Source organism: Cupressus sempervirens, chromosome 10 (genome assembly GCF_028749045.1).
Source record: "Cupressus sempervirens isolate cs-2001-9-10 chromosome 10, ASM2874904v1, whole genome shotgun sequence".
In the NCBI taxonomy this organism is placed as follows: domain Eukaryota; kingdom Viridiplantae; phylum Streptophyta; class Pinopsida; order Cupressales; family Cupressaceae; genus Cupressus; species Cupressus sempervirens.
The window spans coordinates 897260149-897286270 of record NC_143127.1 but is presented as its reverse complement, the minus strand read 5'-3'; the positions used below and the strand labels follow the sequence as shown (position 1 = coordinate 897286270).

The following is a 26122-nucleotide window of genomic DNA, read 5'->3' as shown; positions in this document are numbered from 1 at the left end:
GGGCATGTTGTGTAGTTGTGCTGGGGGGTTCCATTTGTATTATAACTTAGTGTTGAAGGAAGTCATCCCGAAAAGATTGGTGCCACAAGTTGTGCTACTCAAATGCAACAAGGGTAATAGTGTTCTTAGGGCATGATTGATGGTATTTTTGAACATTTTTTGTCATTCCAAATAGTTTCTTTTTCAAATAGAATTAGGTTTCAAGCTAAGCAATTTCATTTTCAAATCACATAAATTAGGTTTCAAAATATTGCATTTTAAAATCACATAAATAATGTTTCAAGCAATTCATTTTTAAATCACATAAACTCAAAGAAATAGATGTCCTTACCTAGGTAGTGTCACTGGTGGGTTTGCAACACTCATTGGTGCTCACATTTTCATGCTTGAATGAGAATCTTGCCTTTCGGCACGGTCTTAGGTGAAAATGATTTGGTTTTTTATCTTTTTTTTTAATGATAGCCCCTTCCTTATTTTTGACTCATGTGTACCATTTTCTATTTGATAAGATGGTCAAATCCTATAACATTTACATTTAATTTTTTAATAGAAATTAATTTTATTTGGTTAATTTATGGAATCAACATTTGATTGACTTTCGTGTCTTGTGTATATTGTTGATGTGGAATTTTTTGTCAAAATGTTGGTCATTACAAGTTCTCTACTACTTTATCTTTCTTTTTTATTCAATTTTTAGTTTTGAATAGCTATGTTGGTTTGTTATCTTGACACATCTTAAATGTGATGTAATTGTATTATTTTTTATGTGCATGTAGGAGTTTTTTAACCTTACACAACACTTTTTATTTTCAAATTCATAAGATTCTAGCTTAGACCACATGCAAATTTCTCTTACATTACATTATGGTGTAACAACGATACATTATTTCTAGTGTAACAACCATACATTATGAGGCCGTCCATGCTATGCATTAATGTCCATGACACAAATCTATTGCAAAGTCTCCATGACCAATATTTACAAATTCTATTGATGTCCAAATTTAATTCTATATTAATTGCATCATATATTACCATCCATTCCTAAAAGAACCACTCAAAGTTGTCTATTGTAATTTTTTTGTTTAACTATCACTTTTTATTAAAATGAAAGGGGAATCTTACTATGTTGGTGCATAAGATCCATCCTTGCGAAACATGCAAGATTCATTCTTACAAAGATATATACTATTTTGTGAGAACCATACTCAAAGGATGTTGCTGCTAATATTGTTGATGGCTGGACTATTCCTAGTCCTCATGCTAATTCCAAGGATGTCCGAGGTTATAATGATCGTGATGATCCACCTATCTCGACTGGCATTATTTATGAGTTTTTTAATGAATAGTTGTTGATTCCAACTTCACCGTGTGAACTCTTGCGAGGTGATTTTGTATCCCCCCGCCCCTTTTTTGTGAATTTGTAACTAGTATATTAATTTATTAATAAAAAAGAACTATTCATCAAAAAAAATCACTTAACAATATCTGTCATAATCTAATTGATATCAAATGAACTCAATGAATTTGTTTATTTATTTAATTTCCACGCTCATTTATCAACACATTTAATTTGCATATCCCAATTAATACCTACTTCTAGTTTTGTTTTGTTTATTTTTGCTCAGTGACTAATTTACCGTAAGCCACTATTTAGGTAAGGAAACCAATCTACATGAATACTGGTATCGTATAAAACTCAAAGACATGTTTCATAAAATTCAAGGCACCTAACCGGTTACCAGTATGACGTTATAGTCACTGTGCACATTGTCAAATTGCACTGAAATTTGATGGCCAGTCCGATGGGACGGATATCTTTACATCGTTGAATGGGACATTTCATAGATGTAATCAACAACATATTTACCATCTTGAGTAACAATTTAATTTAGGCCTTTCCATCGGCCTTTTCTCTTGCAAAAATCGCCGAAGAAATTGGGTCTTGAGTTGTACCGAGTTTAATGAAAACTTTAACAAATTTGTCGTTATTTTCAACGCCAATATTTAACGCTCATTAAGAACAGATCAGAAAATATCAGGGGAGGCTTTATATATTAAGATTTGTTAACTGATCTGGCGTTCATAATCAAGTATAGATAAAATTTGATTGAGTGAAAAGATTTAGTTTGATGGAGCTCAGTGTGGAAACAGCGTTGGTAGACAGTAATGCAGGGGGCGAGGCGGTGAGTCCGTTCAGTCAGACATTTTGTACTCCATCACTTTCATTATGCTTGCAGGCCATTTTTGAGCTTGAAGATGCCATTGATGTCTCTAGTGCCAAGGATGCCATTGATGTCTCTAGTGCCAAGCGAGCCATTAAGAATGTTCTTCTGCCAAGCAACCCACGGTTTTTTCGTAAGATGGTCTGTAGCTTTTCTTTACATAACACTTCTGTGCAATATATTATAATTCTATTCTGTGATGATTTTATAAGGTTCTTGTATTCTAGACTTGATTTTTATCAGCACGTGATGGTTCTCCCTTTTAAATTATAAATAGTTCGTCAGCCTCATAATAAATAAATGTCAATATCATCATGTGGTAAAAAAATTGGTAGATACAGTTGCATCTGAAAAATCTAAACATGATATGTTATATTAAAAGAACAAAAAGTACTATGGATAAGCAGGGTTAAGTAGAATATAATATATTCATATTATTTTTTATAATAATATGCTTTATATAATATAGATCTTGTATTCTCCATTTTATTATTATTAACAAGTGTCACATAATAGCATGTAATTGCCGTAATAGTTTAGAAATAATTTATTATATAATTATTATTTTTTTAATTCAATATTAGAAATAATTAGAATATTTTAATTTTAATTTTAGTGTTACACTAATTAAGATTAAAAATATTTAACATTAATAATATTATATCAAATATGTACATTAAATATAAACTATAATAAATTTAATTATATAGTTTTAAAATTCAAAACTATTTGCTTCTTATCTTCAACCAATTAAACTAGCTTTTATATATATATATATATATATATATATATATATATATATATATATATATATATATATATATATATATATATATATATATATATAAGCTAGTGGCAATTGCGGTGCAACAGGAAAAGTATTTTTAAAATTTTTAATTTTTTTTCATTTTAAATACAGTTGTATAAACTTACTATAAAATTGTAATAGTGTAAACTTACTATAAAATTATTCTTGAACATTTTATTTTTTAATTCTATATATGGTGTTTATTTGCATCACTTTAGTTTAGTTTTATTTTAAGCATATTGTTATGTAAAATGTTATACCGAAGAGTAGAGTTATAGTTAGCATTAGGGTTAGGGCTAGGGTTATAGTTAGGGTTAGGTTTAGAATTAGAGTTAGGGTTAGGTTTATATTTCGAGTTAAGGTTGCATATAGAGTTACAACAGGGTTAAGGTTAGGGTAAGGGTTTGAATCGGGGTTAAGGTTAGGGTTAGAGTTAGGGTTAGGGTTAGAGATAGCCATAGAGAAAGGGTTAGGGTTAGGTTTAATGTTAAAATATAAGTTAGCCTAGTTAGGGTTATAGTTTGAGTTAGGGGTAGACAGAGCATAGGAATTATGGTTAGGATTAGGGTTAGATTTAGGGTTTGAGTTTGAGTCAGGGTTTCAGTTAGGGTTAGGGTTAGAGTTTTGAGTCAGGGTTAAAGTTAGTGTTAGGGTTACCATTACAATTAGGGTTGAAGTCCAATTACAGTAGAGTAAGATTTAAGGTTACAATTAGAGGTAGGGGTAGTGTTATAGTTATAGTTAGGTTTAGTGTTGGACTTAGAGAAAGGGTTACGCTCAAGGTTATTGTTAGGGTTACGTTTATATAGAGAGTTGGGTATAATATTAATGTCCAATTATGGTAGAGTTAGATTAATGGTTAGAGTTAGGGGTAGGGTTATATATAGAGCTACATCAGGGTTAAGGTTAGAGTTAAAGGTAGTGTTAGGGTTTTAGTCAACATTAAATTTAGGGTTAGGGCTAGGGTTAGAGTCTAATTATGGTAGAGTTAGACTTAGAGTTAGAGTTATATTTAGGGTTAGAGTTAGGGGTAGGGGTAGGGTTAAGGTTAAGGTCAGTGTTAGGATTGGAGTTACGGTTAGGTTAGATTAGAGTTAGCGTTAGTCTTAAGGTTAGGGTTAGAGATAGGGGTAAATAAAGGGTTAGGATTAGGGTTAGGTTTAGGGTTAGGGTAAGGATGAGGGTTAGGTTTAGTGTTAGAATATAAGTTAGGTTAGAATTTAAGTTACAATTAGGGTTATAGTTTGAGTTAGGGGTAGACAAAGCATTATAATTATGGTTAGGATTAAGGTTAGAGGATAAAGTAGGACTGTGGTTAGAGTTATGATTAATGTTGTGTTTATAGTTATATCTAGGAGGGTAGCTTGTTGTCATTAGACACACATCTTAGAATTAAAGAGCAATATAAGGATTACAATGTTCCTTAAGTAATTTTATAATTTTATTAGTTAAATTTATAAATAGACCATTGGTTAATGTTAATTATGCTTAGCATGAATAATGTAGCTAGAAACACAAAGGTCAAGGAAAAACGTTTCAAATATTTGCAAGTATAGTCAAGAAGAATTTGAGCTAAAAAGTTAAATAGTTTATTTATTATTCTGATACATAGATGAAAGGAGAACTATATCTCCTAATACAATTATTTAGATGAAGTAATAACTGAAAAAATGAAAGATGAGAAATCATCATATGGACCACGTGTAGAGTTCTCCATAATGATGTAAGTACGTCACATATTCTTCAGAGATTAAAATTGTATTACGACCTTTGTTCATAATGTGATCATCATAGACCTCTTTTATCATGGGTGGAAATGCATCTACTTCTACAAAAGTGTTGCATACATATTTGGCAACATCTTCCATCTCCATTATCTCTATCTCTTATACATGATCAATTGATAAAGCTGCATTCTCAAGTGATTTTACCATAGTTGCACAACATTGTTTAATTATTTGTGCACACTTCTGAAGCTCTATCTCAAAAAAATGATTTGATCCTATAGAAGAAGTTGGGCTCATGTCGAGAATGCTTGACTATCTATTAGAGGCTGCCATGCCTGAAACAAATCATAGAAAATAATTTAGAAAGCATTGGCACCAATAAAAAAGAATAATAAATGCATAGTTAATGACAGGGACATAAATTTTAAATCAATAGTGGTTTTGAAAAAACATAATAGGTCACTTAGTATAATCAACTGTGGAGAAAATGAATATAAAAACCTAATTGTATTAGAATTGGCAATGAAATTTTGGGTATGGAAACATGGTAATATTATGACCTTTGAAGGATATTGAAGAATATACAAACATACTTTTCAAATATTGAATAGCAATGTATTGGTTGAAAGTCATGAAGAATAATCATTTTGATTTATTTCAATCGAAGAAGGTCTTTATAATTTGAAGTAATGTTATAGCTACCTTAATTTGAGGACCCAATTGATGATCATAGTTAAAATTACAAATTGGAGAATTAGTAAAATTAAATTTCAGCCTAATCGTACTTGCAACCATTAAAAAGTGCAAATAATAAGGTTATAATGTTGCATTGAGCATATCCAATTATAGTTGTCATTAACTATGGAATATAAACTATCAATGTAATAATAAGAATAACAACATAATAGTTCATGATGATGATAACATAATGGAGTAGAAAAAATAAATATTTATTATTAAATAGTCTATTTGAAAACATCAATGATTTTCAAGACTTCTCAATCTACATTCTTCTACTTTTCTCTTTGAAAGTTGTTTCCCATTTTTCATTTTCTCATAGCAGTCGTATGTAAATGGTGGCATTATCCTCAAAGCTTCCAATGACTTAACACAAGATATGGCCACAAATGTCAATCCTGCTCTTTCTCTTGGACCTATATCAATTGTGGCTTTTGAAAGAGTTAGCCCTTGAGATTTGTGAATACTCAATGCCCATGCCAACCTCAATGGTAGTTGGAAGGTCCTACTCCTCTGCAATGGAGCTATTGGTATTATGTTTGGATGATGATCATCAAATGGCACTCCAGAATAATTATCGAATTCAATTGTAACATATGTTGGTGGCTCAGGTGGAGCAGTTCTTGGTTTGTAGACAATATTTCTGATATATCCCAATGATCCATTCACAAGACCAACTTCTATCCATAGATTTGTAGTCAACATTACTCTTGCATTATGACTAATCAATAACTCTATATCAAGTTCCTCACCTGATAAATATTCATTACCATTACCATTTGTTGAATTAGTTGCAAGGTTACATGCAACTAGATGTCTTAAAGAATACAACATCCTCATGTTATGGTTATTAACATTGTCATTTGTAGAGAATAAATGCACTGCCTTATCAAACTCATCATTGCTTGCAACATCTTATCTTATAGGTGTTCTTGTCATGAGCAAGTTCTAGTCATCTATTTGTGGATTCACATCTCTGACATTTGTGAGAAGCTGATGAAATCATTGTTGTTGGATATTTTCTCCATCTTGCCTAAATACTTTATCTAGTGTAACCACTATCTTGAATTTTTGCCATAATAACTTTGCCCACCTGTTGCTATCGTATAGTGGTCTATCATTAACTGGAGGTAATTGCCCCAAATCACCAACTAAAATAATAGAGACACTTGAAAGATAGTTGCAAAATTTTAATTTATGTACATAAAGTAAAATCGAAAGATATACATTCTATATGACCAATGTTAATAAGAATTAAGAGACATTAATAACACCATGTGTTGTAATGAAAGGGATACCTCAAAAGCTTATGTTTACTTTATGTGGGAAGGCTTGTCTAAGTCGATTATCTATATTTTCCAACATATTCTGGCCAATGAAGCTCATTTCATCAATCAAAATATATTTGATATTTTGCATCTCTTGTTGAAAGCTTGTAAGTCTTGTCCCTTGTAATTGGGCAAAATTTGTAATTGGAATCCACAACTTTGAATGAATGGTAGATGCTCCTATATTGAAAGCTACAACTCCAGTTGGTGCAAGCAATAAAAGTGAAGAATGATTTGTCATTGATGCCATCTAAAGAGATTGATTGATGGCACCAATTAGATAAGACTTTCCCGTTCTCGTTGTTCCTTGAATTATCATAAATAAAGGATTTTCCACTTGATTGCTATGGTAGTGTGTCAGAATAATGTCAACTGCCTTTTGTTGCTTGTGACTGAGGGTTGTAAAGTTGATGCACTGTGGAATTTCATCATACATAAGACATCCATGCTTTTTCATTTCAGGTATGAAATTTATTGCTCAGATTGTCTCCTCTTCAGTTTGATATTCTCTGCACCAATTTGTATTTCTATCAATATCTCTCCTTCCCAACATGTCAATTTTAGAAACTGGCATATGTTGACCACGATGTAACCTAGATATTATTTCCCACTCATGTTTTTTAGTATTTTCCTGAATGGCTCTATTATCTTCCATCTTTGAATCACTTGAAGGTTCATCATTTTGTGCATGTTCTTGCCTTTGGACATGCCAAGGATTGTAGTTGAATGAGTCCCAATTTGCTACTATAGTATCATCATCATGACCAATGTCTCTCTCAACATTATGAAAAGGTTTGTATAGTATCAACTCAAACAAACAAAAGTCCACCCATTTATTAGAATCTCGCAAAAGAATAGTAAAATACCTAGGAAAACCTCTAACAATAGCTTCTTTCTTTCTTGGGCTCCATTTATTATCTCCTCTTCTTTTGGGATTATATATCCAGGACCTTGTTGCATCAATCAAACTGATACCTTCCATAGAAAGTGGTATTATTTTATAATCATCAACAAAATATTTTGTGATTTCTTCCTCATTTTCATCATCATTGATTACCATGGGTTTGAAAACTTCACGTGAGACGTTTAGATTAACAAACTTTCTGTTGCACTCCACCAACAAAAGTTGTAATAACATATGACATGTTTCTTGAGCTCCAATATCTCTTTCTATAATTGTCTCAGTTAAAAGCTTTCTATATGCCCATGATGCCAAATCATTAGTATTTTCAAGATTTGAAAGACACATCAACATTTTTTGATATGTTTCAGAACTTTTCTCTACTTTTGCTGCATACTTTGCAATATATTTGATAACTGCATGTCTTGAAAGGACAGGTTGCCAATCAACGTTGGCCCTCCACAATTGCAGTATGTACCAATTGTGTGTATTAACTCTATCATCATTTCTTGCTAGTTCAAATTTTCTATCACCCAAATTTGCATCTATGTATAACTTTGACCCATCCAAATTTAATTTCCAAGGAGCATTATACCTGAAACATTGATGAATAGATATCTTCTCAATTCAACTTGTTGAAAAAGCTGAAATAGATAATTTAGATATAAGTTTTTTTGAATTTGATTAACCTGCAAACCATGTGTCCTCTTTTTTTATGAAGGCATGCTCCCTCCTTACATACCATGTGTCTTTCAACACAATTGAGTATCTATTCATAATCTTGATCTATATCCATCTTAGCGAGTTGTGTTGTATTCTTGAGGCATGGATGCTAACCAAAATTTTGGAAGACCTAAAAAGATAATTTGTATATTATTCTATTGGATTGAGGTGAGAAACATATATTGATATTTAACTAATTTATAATATGAAACTTACATGTATATTTCTTTGATGTGGATCATGTCTAGGATTCCATGGATGAATAACGGAGTCAAAATATCTCTCTGCACTTTTTTGTTCATCCTCATTTGACCAATTAATAGTGTCCTTATTTGGTGCCCCTTCAAGCCATAAGAAGCCATGAACATGAGGTGAACCATGATGTTGCCACTCATATCTACACCAAAAGTCCTTTACTTTCATACCTTTTTCAAGTATTTCTTTCCTGAACATTGTATTCCTTAAGTGTGTGTAATAAGTGACTATATGTGGATAGTTGATGATATTCTACCTTCTCCATTTTTTAGCCTCTCATGGATCAATAGGTGGTGTACCAGGCATTACTGCATGTAAATTAGGCCATTGCATATTAGTTGCACTTAATGTGAAGAAAATTGTAGGTGTGCCAAGCTGGTCAAGCAAGTCAATTAGTTCTACTTTATTTTTTGCCCAATATGATCTTGTTCCTCTTGGACTTGTTCCAAACCGCATTAGCCTATTTTCAAGATTATTACGTGGCATATTCTCCATATGCTCATGCAATTCATTAATAGTAATTGGCATTTCATGAAAGCTCCTTTTTGCAAAAATAGATGCAAAAATTTTTGCGCGATGTCTCATTACCATGTTTTGCACAAAATACCTAAACCCTGGATGTTTTCCAAAGTGGTGATCCTTATATTTGATCAAATGCTTTACAAATTCATGCAAGTATACTCATTTCATTCTAGGCTCTAACCAATCACAACTTCCATCTGGAAATAATGTTGGGAAAGCCATATCCAACAACCTAGATTTGACATACTCATTGATAGGTGATGCACCTATAGATGGCCACTCAATTAAAGTAGACATAACGACATCAGGATTATTAACCCAAGCATGAATTAATTCCATTTCCCTTTGAGCATTAGGTGGCCTTGAAGCCATAGAGTTTGTGTGCTCAATTATATTACCTTCGTATGTCTCCATGAGAGGACCTAGGAATACAACTTCATTTGCATCATAATCAAACTCCATGTGTACTGTCTTTAACCTATGAAAAATATTCTCATCTATATTTGTAGGTAGGTCATTCACTTTCATCTATCCTAACATATGTATAGAATTTATCTTTTTGAACTTTTTATTTCAATGCTCTATAAAAACAATCCCTATTCATAGTAAAGTTATATCGTGTACCATGTTGATCCCTTCTTCGAACAATAATGATTGGTAAATGATCAATTGTGTGTGGCAAGACTTTTGATAGCTATTCAACATGCTAGGAAAACTAATGGTATGTCCTTTATACTTATACTGACCACCAATTGCATGTGTAACTTGCAATATAGGGTTTACACGTGAAATCAACATCTCTTCAACCTGAGTTAAATTTGCAAGCTCTGGTGGTTGATAGCCCAGATCCATATTATTTGCAGATGAAAACCTATGAATTCATGTCTCTTGATGACACCTATTACATATTGGACCCTCACTAGTGTGATATACTTTCATTCCTATATATGACTCCTGACAAACATAACACATATTTGGTGTTTTCAAACTATCTATCGAATATCTAAACTGCATTTGGAATCTGCTAAATTCGAATTGAAGCATACCATTTGGGTTGGACATGTTTTCTGTATCATTTTGAACCGTACCATTTTGGTTGGGCATGTTTTCTCTATCATTTTGCAACTCTAAATCAACATGTATGTCACTTCCATGTTGTGGTGTTTCTGGTACATGTTCTATGGATGGTGAGCGTCCATTCTCAATATTTAGTTGATTATTTATATTTGGAGGATGGTCATATATGTGGCTTGGTTATACTTGAGGATGTTGAACTTGGCAGCTTTGTGAATTTTTAGGAAGGACCCTCTCAGAAGCACATCGACGATGGTTTCTGTCTACATTTTGCATATCTCAATTTTTAGTTTCTAGTTGTTCAACCGTTATTTCTGCACTTCTTCTGGCATATCTTCATCTGCGCCCTTGATTTTATATTACTCTTTGTTGTTCTCTTTCAAGTTTTATCTATTGTTTTTGTTAATGTGTATGATATTCTCTACGATACTCTCTTTGATATTGTCTTTGGTATTCTCTGCTTTCCTCCTTTGTCTCAAAACTCAACCTAGGTCTCACCATAGCTAGTAGGAAAAAAACATTAATCAAGTAACATTTATTTATATATACATGAAAAATATTTCACCAATAAATATTATTAAATGTGAATTAAATTTTGTAAATAATGTATTCCTGAATGAAGATAAGCAACCTTAGAAAAGTAACATATGATTGTATATAAATGAGAAATACACAACCAATGAACCTTACTATTACAATGTAGAAAAAAATTGGAGAAAGTTATTGTGCAAGTAGATCAATGAGATGATATAAGCATCAAAAAGTATAGATAGAGTATCCATAAATGGAGAGAAACATTGGAGAGAGTTTATTATATTGTTAAAAAATATATTAATAAAGGAAAAAAAAGAGTATGAAGATTTTTTTTTAAAAAATTAGATTAAAAGATTTATGGAAGTGTATACTTTTATTATGAAATATACAACATCAAGATAAATAGTCAAAAAAGATTATTACATCATGGAAATAAATAATCTTATTTATTACATCATTTTATTACAAAATAGATAAGTACATGATGTTGTATTTTACAATACAAAATACCAATACCAAAAATAATAAGAAGTCCACTTTAGAAGATAATGAATGTTCACTTTCTAATAGAGTAGAATAGTTGCCAAAACATATGTGGGTCTCCACAGAAAAAGGAACCAAGAGCATATTCACCACCATTGCCTTAATATCCACCTTCTGTTAACCCAATCATGAGATCAACGCAAGCGAGCTTGAGAATAGGGTTCAAGAGTTTGGGTACGTGGAAAGTAGATTTCAAAAAATTGTTGTTGACTTAGTGAGGACTGAAACTTGTCGACAACCATGCCAGACCACCAACAATCATTCTGAAAGACATCTACAGGCAAATCTAATGGAATGTATGCTAGTAGTGGAACAACTGGTGGTGTCTGTCTAATATGATCAGCAACAATCTCCTTGATAAGAGGTTCTCGAGTCACCTCATCTATAATAAAGTGATCGTATTGAATAATAAACATTGGCCTTTAAGCATTTTGCACTCAACCAATTATGGTGCTAGGGAACCATGCTCCTTGGAAGCCATCATCATCACAACACACTTTGACTTTCATTCCATAGTTAAAATTCATGATGTGCACCTTTAACATAAAAAGAGTACATAAAATGTTTTCAATTACATGTATTTAATTCAAAATAAGAGTATAAAGGAATAGTTAGTATTGAAAAATGTGTTAGAAAAAGTTACATTCTAAAATTTATCTATGCATATAAATTACATTGTAATGTTGGAAAATGGTAGCATTGCCTTCCACATTTCAAACATTAAATTTATTTATGGATAAAAATTACATTCTAATATTCTATGAAAAAATTAGATTCTAATGTTTGAAAATGGTGGCATTGCCTTCCACATTTCAAACATTAAACTAATTTATGCATAAAATATATTTGAATAAAAGAATTAGCAATATAATATAAGAAAAATGTTGGGATTGCCTTCCACTTTTGAAACATTATTTATGGATTAAAATTACATTCTAATATTGTACGAAAAAATTGCATTCTAATAGTCTACACAAAAATTACATTCTAATGTTTGAAAATGGAGGCATTGCCTTCCACATTTCAAACATTAAACTAATTTATGCATAAAATATATTTGAATAAAAGAGTTAAATAGAATTAATATGTAAACAGTAATGTAAATCAAAATACTATTGTAAATCTAAATATTATTCAAAATCTAAATGGTACTCTAAACAAAAGGACTATTATAAATGAAAATAATGCATCCATTAACCCAGTGTTACACAATTTTTCATAAATCAATTTTCTTATTGATTTATGCTTTAGCTCTTTTCTAATCTTGATGATGGATCGCAAAGTATGATTCAAAATATTAATGCAATTTTTTTCTAATGCAATCATTTCTACAAAATCCAACTTATATAAGCATGATGGGATTAAAAACACATTAAATATTTTATTCAAATGGAATGTATACTATAAATTGATTAAAATCACATTAAATATTTTATTCAAATGAAATGTATACTATATTTATCAAATTGTATAAACTATATTGAATAATGTCAACTTCCTTTTGATAGGCTAGCCCATAAAATAATGTGCAAATAATCAAGAACATAGCTAATCGAAAATGAAGAGCAAAAATGTGCAAGTAACGTCTTCAATAATATGTGGATTAACTAACGTCTGATTTGATGCAACTGTTTAATTAATTTGTGTATTTTCAAGATTGAAGGAGCAGAATGTGGGCGGCTCATGAAGGGAAGTGAGTGACCCACCCAGCGATAAGAGATAACATGACATTTAGAAGGGCATGCCTGAGATAAGAGATAACCGAGCGAAACCCTTCAAGACAAGATGGTAAAAAAGAGTTGGAAACCAAGTTAATATTTCCTAGAATGAACCCACACAAACAGCACAACAGTAGAAAAGCATGAAGACCAACGTTAGCAGTTACAGTCCCAGGAAATGATAGTCAATGTTAATGTTTTTGTCCGATAATGCAATTCAAAAAGATATTGATAACACAATTCAATGTTAGATTTTTAGAGAGATATTGATAATGCAATTCAAACATAAACATTAGAGATTTTGTAACGCAATTTAGATAAAAATGTTAGCATTTGTGTTAGAGATATTTGACCTCCATAATTAGCCATCAAAAGGAGTTGGTGGAAAAAAATAATGCTTGGGATTCAATACAAAGCAACACAAAAGAGACTATGAAAAGAAACAACTATATGGGTAATGAATACAAGACCATATGAAGGATGAAATGTTGAATATCCTGCATGGCTCACAAAAGGCTATTGCTTGCTATAATAGTATATAATCTTATGATTCACCCCTATGAGTTGAATTAAAATAATTATATGCATAGAATTTCATAATGTTCATCTATGAACATGGAAACCATTTTTAAAACATGTTCACTTTTGATTAGATTTCAAGACTTGCCTAGCTACCAATGTCAAATTCAATAACTGAAATTAAGTATAACAATTGCCAAATTCAAGTACTGAAAATCCTTTTTTTTGGTAGTAGAGAATCCTCCCAGTTATTATTGAAGAATTCAACTCATAGATAAACAATAACAGGAATATGATACTAATTCAAACAGTTTTGAAGAAGAAACAATAATCTTTCAATAATTTTTATAGCTGTAATGTTTTCAGACCTCGAATAACATATTATTGACATTATAATTTGTATAGTTGAAATGTTTTCAAACCTCGAATAATATATTATTGACATTACATAGAGATGATATAAATACTTAACAATTTATTCGATTGTTGTAGAGGTATTTATACTGGATGCAATTAACTATCCTTGGTTATGGAGAAAATAACCAAGAAAAAGTGGTTCTTCAAACTTTCTATACAGCTAGAAATATAAAAAATTGAAAGAGAAGGTTGTGCCAAGAAACATTATCACAAATATGAAACGCAAGGAAAAGTAATAACATTAACAATGCCAAGATTCGATGCAATAAATCTAAATACATGAACAATACCTAACTCAATGCTATGCAGTCAAATTGGCTATATCCTGAACTTCAGACGCCTTCTTTAGATCTCCACAGGAAGTAGTGGATTATGGCAAAGCAGAAGTCGGATCTACAACATATTTAAAGTTTTGGAATGACTTTACGACTTCCTGCCATTACAAGATTGTAAATCGATTTGCATTCCATCAATTGGAAAAAGAAAAAGAAAATGCAAATCGAAACGAAATGCAAATGCAAATTGAAAATGCATTTTTAAAATCATTTTTTATTAAATTAGTGTGTAACTGCTCCCATTTATTTTTTATTGATGGAGAATCTATTTTAGCATATTCCTATGCTGGGGATTTGTGCTATGATTGTATAGAATACCTCTTGGCATAAAAAAAGAAAATAAAAAACTATATTACTATGCTTATATATAATATAATTTTCTAAACTTTTCTATTATTTTTAGACTTTTTTTTTAATAATTAATACTTTTGTATAATGATATTAAAAAATTTATTTTAATATCACAAATTTTAATTAAAAATTAATATTAAAACTACAAAATTAAATAGTAATAAAAGATATGTAAGAAAAGTGAATATTACTAAATGAAATTTCAAAACTAAATCAACAAAATCCAAAAATAATAATTTAGTATTAAATTAAGTTTTGAAATGAAATAATTAGAGATTTAAAAATTAATAATCATCTTAATTCATTATGTTTAGGTTTGTTTATAATGTGCATTCCAAAAATCGTGGCTAAAAAAATGTGGATAGCTTCCGCAAAAAAGAAGACCCAACCAATTTAACCATATAATATACAAATTGTATCAATAAATATTAAAACTTAAGAAAAATAGTAATCTATCATTGGTGGAAACTAATTCACTTTTAGGAGAACTGAATGCAATAGTATATTGCCTACAACAATTACAATAAGAATAAATAGAATTTACTTCAAGAATCTATCTAAACACATGGAGTACTAGGAACAAGTAGGCTACATTATATGCAATAGACCACAGAGTTTTAGAATATCTATAAAAAAAATGTATGTTAATATAACTGTCATAACCATAGTTCAAATATAATAGATAAAATAAGTAAACTAAATATAATATATCAAATAAGTAAACTGGATTATTTAAATAAGGTTGTATTGGTCACTTGTTTTTTTATTTGCTCATATTGGATGAATGCATCTTTTTGTCAAATTGTGCATAATTCTTTTTTTTATGTAGAATCACAATTTAAAATTTTATTTTGTTTATGTAGAATCACACTTTAAAAATTTATAAGTTTGGCTGCTGGAATTAACAAATATTGCATTTGTTTATATTTGAAATTTTTGAGATACTAGATTTGTTAATTGAAAATTGGGTAGATTTTGTTGAAGAAAAAAAAATGAATATACTAAACTCAAATTTCAATTCCTTATCCAAGCTACAGATTTTTTTTTTAAAGAATTTGTTCCTATCGATTATGGTTCAATTCCAGTAACTTAGCAGGCAATAAGAGTGCTAGGTGTTGGAATATTAAATGCGAGAGGTCATTTTCCCCTTGAGCCAAACGCCCACCTACCACCTAACGGAGTCCAGAACAGATAGAAACAATAACTATGGTGGGTGAGTTTTGAAATTAGAAAAGAGGGGGAATAATATGACAAGAGGAATGTTTTTCATTTCATTCATTCAGAGGGTGTGTTCATCAGAGCAGAGAAAGAAGAAAGAAGTGATCAACAGATCCAATCTCTCCAGTTGCACGTGTTTCTCTTGTTCACTCTGTAAGTTCTTTGTTGTTGGATTTGTCCTGTTGGAGCAGTGATTACTCCAAGCACCATTGTATGCAGCCATTAGAGCTACAAGTTTGAAGTATTGAAGTTGTTTAAAGTTGATAAGTAGGAGATAATTTCCACAGCAAGTCAAATTGTGATGTGAATATCAGGATTTAACTGTGTGATTTTGAGTCAAACTCATTGACCCATGTTTCATGAGTAGTGATTCAACATGAATCCATCTCTCATGAGAATAAATGGAACACTTAGCACTCATTGGATCTAGGTGATGCTCACAGGCGTGAAGCACCAGGACTTCCCGAGAGGTCACCCATCCCAGTACTACTCCAGCCTGAGCGCGCTTAACTACAGAGTTTCCTCCATAGTTAAACCCAAAGCTTGCAATCCCATTTGCAAGATTTAGAAAATAAAAGCTCCCAAATTTAAAGTGTTAGGGTTATTTTAGGTTTTTCTGGTTGAAGCCGAATGCTCCCAAATTTTGTAATATTTTTAATCAAAGCTGAATAGAAAAGCAAGCAGGCATACTTGAATCCATTGTTCTTCTTCTATTAATTGCATTTGAGAAGTTTGTTTAGAAGCTTCAAGCTTTGGCTCTTTGGTTTTAATGGTGAAAGCATTCACGTTGAAATTTCTCTAACTTATAATTTTTTTAGTTTGAGCCGAGCTCACTCGGCATCCATTATTGTCGAGCATTTTAGTTTGAGTGTCGAGCTTACTCGGCTTGCCCTTTGTGTGTCGAGCTTACTCAGCTTCCTCTTGTGCTGACCTAACTCGACACCTGCTGCCTGTCACTCGACACCTTCAAGTGCCAAGCAAAATTTTAAGCTTGTGATTTTATATTTCTCACATGGTATCAGAGCTTTGAGGTCCCACATCCACAGTGAGTTAGGGCATTTGTTTTCTTGGGATATTTGACATGGCAGTAGCCATCACCATTCAATGGACAAAATTGTGATACATGGGCAAAGAAGATGAAGATCATAATGGTTGCAAATGATTTATGGGAGTTTGTGATAAATGAATTCAATGATGTGACTGACCCAACTCAGAATGTTGCTCTTACCAATAATCAAAAGACCTAGCTGAAAGAGTCAAGGAGGAAGGATGCTAAGGCATTAAGTCTTATTGAAGCAGCAATGATAGAAACTATTTTCCCCAAGATTACAACAAAAAATTATGGAAAGGAAGCTTGGGATATCCTTTAGATGAACTTCAAGGACATTGATAAAGTCTGTATAGTAAAGCTAAAAAATTTAAGGAGGGAGTTTGAGAACCTTCAGATGAAGGAAAATGAATCAATTGCAGATTTCAGTTCAAGGACCTCCAATGTGATTAACCAACTGAAATCAAATGCAAAAGACTATCAAGAGCAAAGGATAGTGGAGAAGATATTGAGGATTTTACCTCATAAATATGGCAATTTGGTCATGACCATAGAAGAGGCAAAAGATCTCACTGTTTTGACAATGGATGAGTTGATGGGTACTCTTCAAACCCATGAGCATAGGATCAATAGATCTGCATCTTCTTCTTCCCAAGAGCAAGCATTTAAGGCTCAGTCAAATCCAAGAGGAAGGGGGAGAGGAAGAAATGGCTCAGGCAGAAACTCAAGAGGTAGAGGCCGAGGTAATGGAGGACAAAGAAATGTTGTAGTAGAAAGCTCAGGAAGAGCAGATGGAGCAAGTAGCTCACAAAATACTTCAAGAGGAGGTAAGAAAAACTACAACTCAAATAGTAGTAATGTAGAATGCTACTACTATCATAAATATGGGCATTATGCAAGTGAATGCTTCAAGAAGCAAAATGATCAGTCAGGACAAGCAAATGTGGCTGATGTGAACATGGAAATTGGAAACAATGTTGTTGCCTTCATCATGTGTAATGTTGGTGAAGAAGGAAGCCCTAAGGTTTGGTACCTCGATAGTGGATATAGAAACCACATGAGTGGTAATAAAACCTTGTTTTCATTCATTGACAAGAGTTTCAAATCTGAGATTAAAATGGGTAACAATAGAACCCTACCAGTAGTAGGCAAAGGATCTATTATGGTCTGCACCAAGCAAGGTGAGAAGAAGGAAATACAAAATGAATATTTCACCCTTGGTATGAAGCACAATTTGATGAGCATTGGTTAGCTCATTCAAAATGGATACAAAGTGCTAATGGAGAATGACAAGTGTGTCATTCATGAAAAGGATGGGAGCAAAAATTTACTTGCAGCAGTTCAAATGACAAAGAACATAATGTTTCCCTTGAATATAGAGACATGTTTCTCATCTCAAGTTAGTGTTGCACCTCTCACACAATCAGCTCTAAGGAGTGTGATTGAAGACCCCTCACAGCTATGGGGCCTCAGGTATGGTCATCTTGGCTATGCTGGTTTAAATTTGTTGTCAAATAAAAGAATGATAGAAGGTTTTCCATGAATAGGAAATTCATGTGACAAGTGTGAGGCTTGTATTTTGGGTAAGCAACATAGGCTTCCCTTTAATTCTGGAAATTCTAAGAGGACTAGATATCCATTAGAGTTAGTGCATACTGACCTAGTCAGTAATATGCAAGTTACTTCCATTAGGGGGAGTACTTATTTCATGACATTTATTGATGATTTCAATCGTAGGACATGGGTGTATTTCTTAAAGAATAAATCTAAAGCATTTGATAAATTTGTAAAATTTAAAGCCCAGGCTAAAAGAGAATGTGGACACTATATCAAGGTCCTAAGATTAGATAGAGGAGGGGAGTATACCGCCAATTCTTTTGTAAATTTTTGCAAGAAACATGGCATAAAGAAAGAGCTCATAGCCGGCTATACACCATAGCATAATGGAGTGGCTGAAAGAAAGAACAGGACCATTGTTGAAATGTCAAGGAGCATGATGAAAGAGAAAGGTCTCCCAACTAAATTTTGGGGAGAGGTGGCAACAACAGTTTACTTAATTAATAGGTTTCCTACAAAGGCAGTCTATGATAGAATTCCAATGGAAGCATGGTCACGAGGAAAATGGATAGTTGAACACCTAAGGGTGTTTGGATTTGTTGCATATGCACATGTGCCTAAAGAGCAAAGGAAAAAATTGGATGACAAAGGTGTGAAGTGCATCTTCACAGGGTATAGCTTAGAATCAAAGGCATATAGATTGTATGACCCATTGAATAACAAGATGATGCTTTCAAGAGATGTGGAATTTCTTGAAAATCAATCATGGTATGGACAAACTAATGAGTCACCGAGCACTTAAAGTAAAGTGCCAATTATGAGTGAAGAAGTTACTAATGAATAGTAAGAAGAAGGAGCAAATAGAAGAAAAGGCAAGCAACCTTAGTCTTTGGCAAGCTTCTCTAGGCATGATCGAGTGTCAGTGTTGAGTACCAGTGAAGATTGAACTAGTCAGCAAAGCAGCAGCAGTGAAGATTCTGATCCCATACTCTCCTCCCTATTACCAAGAAAGACCAAGAGTCTTAGGGAGATATACCAAGATGAAAGGTATGAAGATTATGATGAGAGTGTTGATTTTGTATTATTTTCTCATAGTGATCCCATATATTTTGAAGAAGCTATTAAGGAGAAGAAATGGTGTAAGGCCATGGATGAGGAAATAGATGTTATAGAAAGAAATGAGACATGGGAGCTAACTGAATTGCCTCCCAAGAAGCAAGTGATTGGAGTGAAATGGGTCTACAAGATCAAATATAATGCTGAAGGCAAGATTGATAGGCATAACGCAAGGCTGGTAGTCAGGGGCTACAAATAGTAGAATGGAAGAGATTATGATGAGACATATGCCCCAGTTGCAAGAATGGAAATTGTGCATGTTGTCATAGCAATTGCAGCTCAGCACAAATGGAAGGTATATCAAATGGATGTGAAGTTTGCCTTCCTAAATGGAGTATTAAAAGAAGAAGTATATTTGGAGCAACCACCTGGTTATGAAGTTGTAGGTGACGAGAATAAAGTATATAGATTAAAGAGAGCACTTTATGGGCTCAAGGAAGGTCCAAGGGCATGGTACAACAAGATTGACTCATATCTAATGAGCCATGGCTTTAGCAAAAGCAATGGTGAGCCTACTCTCTACATCAAGGTAGCAAATGGAAATGTATTGATTGTTCTCTTGTATGTAGATGATTTGATTTTTACTTGTAATGATAAGGCTCTAATTGGTGAGTTCAGAGAGGCCATGAAAAATGAATTTGAAATGACAGACTTAGGTCTCTTGAAATACTTTCTAGGCATAGAAGTAAAAGAAATGCACAATGGCATCTTCATCTCTCAAGAAAAATATGCAAGGAAGATCTTGGAGAGATTTAAAATGAATAATAGTAAGGCAGCCCCCACACCAACAACAATAGGTCTGAAGTTGAGCAAGGAAGACTCTAGCAAGAGAGTGGATCCAACACTATACAAGAGTATGGTTGGAAGTTTAATGTATATGACTGCAACTCAGCCAGACCTAATTCATGCAGTAAGTTTGATTTCTAGATTTATGGAAACACCAAAGGACTCCCATTAGCAAGAGGGAAAGAGGATCCTAAGGTATGTGAAAGGTACCAAGGGATTTGGAATCTTGTATACTGCAAATAATAATTTCAAGTTGGTGGGTTATACTGATAATGATTGGGCTGGAAGTATCGATGATAGGAAGAGCACTTTCAGATATATGTTTCATATGGGATTGAGTGTAATTTTATGGGCATCCAAGAAGAAACCTATTGTTGCTCAATCTACAACAAAGGTTGAATACATAGTAGCAAATGCAGTAGCATGTCAAGCAATTTGGCTAAGGAGGATCTTGATAGATTTGAATGAAAGGCGAGGGGATTGAACCAAAATTTATTGTAACAACATCTCATCAATTGCATTGTCCAAGAATCTAGTCTTCCATGGTAGAAACAAACATGTATAGAGATCAAATATCACTTCATCATAGAGCTGGTGGAGAATGGGGATATCAAGATGGAATTTTGCAAGTCTGAGCAGCAGCTAATAGACATTTTCACAAAGCCACTAGGCATTGTAAGTTTTGTACACCTAAGAGAGTGTCTTGGTGTAATTAATGTCGATCAGCAGTGATCCTTGTTTTTTTGGCTCAAGACAAAGGGGGAGTGTTGGAATATTAAATGCAAGAGGTCATTTGCCCCTAGAGCCAAATGCCCACCTAGCACGTGACAGACTCCAGAACAAATAGAAACAATAACTGCAGTGGGTGATTTTTGAAATAAAAAAAGAGGAGGAATAATATGACAAAAGGAATGTTTTTCATTTCATTCTTCAGAGGTTGTGTTTAGCAGAGCAGATCAAAGAGTCAATTCAGATAGTTGCAAAATAGAGAAAGAAGAAAGAAGTGATCAGCAAATCCAATCTCTCTAGTTACACATGTTTCCCCTATTCACTCTGTAAGTTTGTTGTTGTTGGATTTGTCCTATTGAAGCAGTGATTGCTCTAGGCACCATTGTATGCAGCCATTAGAGTTGCAAGTTTGAAGTATTGAAGTTGTTTAAAGTTTTAGGGTTATTTTAGGTTTTTCTGGTTGAAGCCGAATGCTCCCAGATTTTGTAATGTTTTTAATCAAAGTTGAATAGAAAAGAAAGCAAGCATACTTGAATCCATTTTTCTTCTTCTATTCATTGCTTTTGAGAAGTCTGTTTAGAAGCTTCAAGATTTGGCTCTCTGGTTTTAATGGTGAAAGCATTCAGGTTGAAATTTCTCTAAGTTATAAAGTTTTCAGTTTGAGCCGAGCTCACTCGGCATCCATTATTGCCGAGCATTTCAGTTTGAGTGCTGAGCTCACTTGGCTTGCCCTTTGTGTGCCAAGCTTACTCAGCTTCCTCTTGTGTCGAGCTAGCTCGGCACCTGTTGCCTATCACTCGGCACCTTCAAGTGCCGACCAAACTGCCACTCGGCTCCTTAAGGTGCTGAGCAAAATTGGCACACAAAACCTTCATGTGCCGAGTGAAATTTTAGGTTTGTGATTTTATATTTCTCACACTAGGAAAAAGGGATTGGATCATTAATATTGCATCTATATTAATTTTGACGTTAAATACTCTACAATTGTAACTATAGTTCAACTGCAATATATCTTAACCAAACAAAAGGATCTTCAAACCAATTAACTTCTAAAATATTTGTTGAATAACAATTTTTATTGATGCAAAGGTAGACTGAGAATAGACATGGAGTTCTGCATTGGGTGGAAACTAAAGTAAACGTGGACGATCATGTAATTGTTGCAGAGTTTCCTCTGAGCCAAATTGAATATGATGAGTTTGTGAAAGAGTATATCAGTACTATACATTTAACCCCTCTTCCCATGTAGGTGTTTCACATTCTCAATGACAATACAAGCAAGCCTAGATCCACATTAGTTATAAACATGCACCAGAGCAGATGATCCCAATCTCCCCATTAACTTTCCTTCATTCATGAAATCCCCACCCCGCAAAAGGATTCCATACTATTCATCATCATGGGTTTCCATTGAATTTATGTATTTCATGCTTCATAGGCTATTGTTCATGCCTCTTCTTCTACTATGGTACACTTTTTGTGATCTCATAAGAAGCTTCTTTAGAATTATATGGATGGATGATAGCAAGTTGCCCTTCCGTGGGCCTCCCAGTGTTGAAATGTTGCCCAAAGTCATATCATCCATCGCTTTCCTTATGGAAGACGTCAAAAAGATAAAGAATTTTGTTAGAGGAGTAACTACTTCATCTAACTCTCATTTTAAATCTATATGTTATATATTTGATCTATTTAATATTTATATGTTATCCTTTCAACCATGCTCATTTGGGTAAAATACTTTTGTAGACTATTAACGATGTTCTAATGGGTGTCATATTTGGTGGTTTTCAACGATACCTCGAGGAAACTCTTTCTCACGGTGTGCTCAATGAATTTTCATAATTTAACTATAATTCTGACTCATTATAATAACTCCAATACTATATTTTGCAGGAGAAGTGGCAAAAGTCAGGAAGGAGATGGAAAGCTCAAGCATAATGGGGATTGTATTCATGAACACAAGAGCACTATCTAGATTGAAGGTATTAGATGTCCAATTTAATTTTTTGTTAGAAATGGTAATTTTTCATAAATATTATATTTTTAGTAGTTATCATTAGTCAACAATTACAAGATTTGGTAATTTTATTGTAAATATTTATAGAATGTAAACAATTGTTGAAACTTAACATTGGAGCATTATAAGGAAATCCAAAAAAATTGTTGACAATACCTATTTACCATAATTGCACAAATCTTTGATGAAAAAAATATATTTTACACATGTACAATTAATGACTCTTTATAAATATTTTATTAATTGATGAACTTCAATTGAAATATAAAGAATATGTGCAAACCTTAATTAACTTTGTATTTTCTATTGGATATTAAAGAAATGTTAAAACTTAACAATAAAGTACCATGGGGAAACTACATTGGGATGTTACAAATCCCTATTCCTATAAGTAATGAAGAGAGTCCATTAGACTTTGTGCAAAGAGCCAAACAAATCATAGATAGAAAGAAAATGTTACTTGAACTCTTCTTCACTAGAAAACTACTTAGCTATCTGTGTCTGAAGGTATGTAATTTATTATAAGTGTGATTAGATTACATTAGTAGGGTGGTATAATATTATTTTAAATTAAAGTCTATATCTTTTGAGATTTGTAGGTATCTTCCACTAGCATCTATAACACAATGGAAAACACAATATTAGCATTATCAAATATGATCGGCCCCACAAACAAGATAGCACTCAATCAAATTCTCGTAAGAGCATCTCTTTCTTGGCATATAGGATTCCTTAGGTAAGTAATTTGGTAGCCATGATAAGGAAAAACTTCACTATATCTCCAATTGTATATTATCATCACTGTAAGAATATCTATCTGCTACTTGAAGTTCTTATTAGAAAAATAGAACAACAGAATAAAAATCCAAAAAAAAAAAACTATACCTTGTTATTTAATATTGGTAATAATAATTACAAATATATAGAGTCACATGACTTCATTAAGATCCTATAATTATGCTAATACAATCCCTACGGGCCTGTGAATGCATGCATAGGGAGGACTCCTATGGCCCCTACTATTTATAAGGGAAGGGCCTATGAATGCATGCATAGGGAGGGCTCCTATGGCCCCTACTATTTATAAGGGCTGATGCATGTAGGTGCAGGGCCTGCCTACCATTCTATAGGCTCTATGGCTATTGTTGTATGGGCCCCGGCTAGCCCTGCTATAGATGCTAGGGCCCCAGTGGTCAACTCTCAAGGCCCATAATCACAACACACTAATACAATTGACAACACGCACATGAACTTGACAACTAGCTAGAACATGTTGATGCCTAACTCAAACACATCTACAACCTTGTTTGATTCATTCTCTAACTCTCTAACTAATGGAGCACTATATTCCAACATCACCTATAAATTCTTCAACATTAAACTAACATATAATAGGAAATACATTATCCATATTCTTTTCTTCAAAAAACTAGTTCTTAGACATGTAAGTCTTCTTCAAGTTTCTCTCAACTACTAGTGTAGTCATGTAGCTATCATCCAAGCTTCAAAAACTCATTAGGCGCCATTTACACAAAAAATGCCTCATAACCCTCATAAAGGTATGATTGCTTCCAAATTTTTAGATCTTTCTGAACCATTGGACACCAATCCACACATGTGTATCTTGTAATCCTAATGAGGTATACCTTTTCCAATATGTTATCACCTTAGACTATTGATCATCCATCTAGCATGTACTACATCCTTTCCTATTTCCAAAGCACTAACTTCTTCAAAATAAAATAAGTTCATCATCTTCAATGAAATCATCATCACCATCAAGATTTGGCGAGTCTTCTCTAGCCCTCATCTCCATGACATCTTATTCTATAACACACACAATTTAACAAGAAGATAACACTGATACCATATTAGAAAAATAGAACAAGAGAATAAAAATAGAGATAATCCAAACTTACAACTTGTTTTCAATCATTGGTAATAGCAATTATAAATACATAGAGTCATATGAATTCATCAAGATCTTATAATTATGCTAATACAAATGACAATGCACTAATAAAATTCACAAAAAAATACTTTATGATTTACAACAAACACATGAACTTGAAACCTAACTCGATCTACAATCTTGTTGATTCATTTTCTAACTCTCTAACTAATGGTGCATTAAATTCCAATAGTTCCAACTTCACATTATGAATGTGATATGAAAATTCTAAACTCTATTTTCTTAGAAGGATTTTTTTGGTGTAATGAATTGTTGGTTTTTTGTAGATGCTTCTTTTGATGGTGGTGAGCTACATAGGAAGTGTGAGCTTGGATGTGATTGGCACCAAAAATTATGTGAATAGTGATAGTCTAGCCAAGTGTTTTATTGAATGCTTTGACAAGATGATGGAGGCCATTGAGGGATAACATAATTGGATCCTAGGTTTTAAGCTTTGCTTCTACTCCAAATTCATTTGTGTTGTTTTAAATAAGAGGTTATCCCTAGGCTTGGGTGTATGTATTTTAAATTTATTACTAATACAAATTAAATTTCTTATATCAAGGGTCAACTACATTGGCTAAGTTTTTTTTTTTTTTTTTAAAATTAATATTTGAATATGGAAGGGCCAATACTAAGCCCTGATTTAATATAATAGGTAGGGTAAGTAGTAGTTTCCCAACTAGTCAACTATAGTGATTCATAAAAATTGACATATTTAAATGTTGAGCGATTTTTGTTTTTACATGTGCATTTTTAAAAGTAATTTATCATTTATTAAAATATGTCAATATCATTGAAAAAATGTCTTCCTAAAATAAAAGGTCTAATAAGAACATGTTACATTTTATTGTGTTGTTCAATCAACTAGCTATATTTTAATGTATTCCTTCAAAAACTAAAAACATTTTAGTGCTCATTATGACATTAATAAATCTAAAAAATGAAATGAAGGAACAAATTAGGCATGGAAAAAAACACA

The 26122-nt window shown here is 32.6% G+C and overlaps 1 pseudogene; it reads left to right on the top strand.

Moving 5' to 3' along the window:
• The first annotated feature begins 2132 nt into the window (after positions 1 to 2132).
• LOC149536899 (wax ester synthase/diacylglycerol acyltransferase 3-like) lies at positions 2133 to 25568 on the top strand (annotated as a pseudogene).
• Positions 25569 to 26122: the final 554 nt, after the last annotated feature.